Source organism: Schistocerca americana, chromosome 3 (assembly GCF_021461395.2).
Source record: "Schistocerca americana isolate TAMUIC-IGC-003095 chromosome 3, iqSchAmer2.1, whole genome shotgun sequence".
In the NCBI taxonomy this organism is placed as follows: Eukaryota; Metazoa; Arthropoda; class Insecta; order Orthoptera; family Acrididae; genus Schistocerca; species Schistocerca americana.
The window spans coordinates 777,774,074-777,776,483 of record NC_060121.1 but is presented as its reverse complement, the minus strand read 5'-3'; positions in this window follow the sequence as shown (position 1 = coordinate 777,776,483).

The following is a 2,410-nucleotide window of genomic DNA, read 5'->3' as shown; positions in this document are numbered from 1 at the left end:
TAAAATCCCGTGACAGTGTGGGAAATCATACACTGGCCAGGCGTGTCACACTGTTGGGGATAGATGTGGTGAACATAAACGTCACACCAGATTGGGTCAGCCAGAAAAGTCTGCTGTGGCTGAACACTGTCACGACACGGGACACAACATGTATTACAGAAAGACAAAAATCCTTTTGTCCGCTTCCACGTACTGGGACTTGTATTGAATCATATTGTTTTCCTTTCTTTTCTTATATATCAGCTATAAGTAAACTGAATGAGCTATAAACCAAAGACACCGTCAAAGGCAAATTAACGAGTTGTTTTGTGGCAAGGATAATGTTTTGATACATTGTTAACTATCTATATGCAACAAAGTAAGAAATACCTCTTCAATTTATTAATTCATTTCTCTTCATGCTCTTCGTTTCTAGTAGTGATAGCATATGGACGTATGCTTGGATTCGTCGTACAAGCATTGTTAAAAATGTGTATTTTAACCGTTCATTAAAAGTATTATAAAAATTTATTCGAAAAGGAATATTTATTCGCACGGCTATAAGTTCAACTCCTATGTGTTCATCACTTCACTCACTGCCGAGATCCTGGCATCAAGAGGTTCGGTGCAGACAAGAATAATTAACGTCTTACCTGGAGGAGCGTTACTGCATCGACATTGTCACACTCAAGACTAAACTCAATGGAATTAATGTAAAGGTAATAACTCAACATGATAGGCACGTATTGAACTTGGTTTACTCACACTAAAAATGTTGTGCTTCGTGTGTTTGAGAACTTAGAGACAGATTGACAATTTCAATGGCGGCGGTGATTATTTGGTACTGCTCACTACTGGAAGCAGCAGTACGTAATGCAAATTATGTTTTTGACCTTGAATGTAATAATATACAAGGTCTGTTGATATTAGTATCAGGTAAAGTTCACCCAAAATTCTGCACAGATTCGTAAATTACCATCAACATATTCTCAACTATTCTTTCCAATTAATTTTTCCAATTATTCTGGTAATTATTAATCCATTTCCATTTACACATACCTATTAAATGGCGATCGTTTAAAGGACGGCGCCGAGCGATATATGAACAGACCTTTCAATTGTTGAGAGCAAAATTTTTGAGATGAATGATTCATATTATTGTTACATGGAGCTAATGAAACTTTCATTGTATTTGTTGCATGTCCACGAGATTGGAAATGATAAAACTATTGAAGGACAAATTAAAATTAAATTCAGCCTTCAAACGAGACAAGCCGGGAACGTTGGTTTCAGCCGTAAAGGTAGGAAGATGCTACGCTGTATGTACGAGTATATACAGTACATATAGCTGCGCTTGACGCTGTCTCTCCAGCAGTAGGTAATCTCTCTTCCTTCCAATTAATATCCTTTACGGAAAGTACGTTTCTACAGAAAAGACGAAAATTTGTACAAAGGCATCCTTAAATTGTAATGTAAGTCATTTAAATTCTATAAGACTGTCAGATAATAACCAGGTTCATTAGTGAATACGCAGCTGAGCCTACTTTAACTGAAAAGTACCGATACCGACAAAATTTCATTTTTGAAAAATTTTATTCATAATTTTGTTAAAAACTATTTACAATGGAGTCAAAGGAAATGGGCATTGATGAAAATTTATTGCAAAATGCAATTTGAAATGAAATGTCGTGTGGCTAGGGTCTCCCGTCGAGTAGACCGGTCGCCTGGTGTCGATGGGGACGATATGATGACGAAGACAACACAACACCCAGTCCCTGAGCGGAGAAAATCTCCAACCTAGCCGGAAATCGAACCCGGGCCCCTTTGGCTGACATTATGTCGCGCTGGCCACTCAGCTAACGAGGCGGACACAAAATGCAACATGCCAAGGTGTCGGAAATCGAAGACCATACACCGGAGATGCTGAATCGCGATAGGCACAATAAAAAGATTCACACCCTCATAGCTTTCGGCCATTAAGCCTTTGTCAACAGTAGACACACATACACACACGCACACAAACGAGTTTCCTTTTTATTGTGCCTATTGCGACACAGCATGTCCGCTATGTGGTCAGTGGCAACTTTCCTTCTCTGGTATTGTCACATTCCATCCTGGATTTTCCATTGCTTGAAGCTTGGCAACAGTTGGAGATAACGCGCCAACTCGTGAACTGGCTGATGGCAACCTAAACAACGAGGCTGGCGTCCCCTTATCAATAAATGATGACACTGGTAGTATAACTAATCATGATGTCACTTTTATGACGCTCGATGAGACAATGTCTCAGGTCTCAAAAACATTTTTTCAAACAGTGAAACTGAAGGGCGCGACAGAAAATTCCTTTGATTACCTGCTCACGACTTCGTGAACGCTAGGACTGGTAAAAAGTTCGTAAAAAATGTAAATCTAGTGATATACACAATTTGAC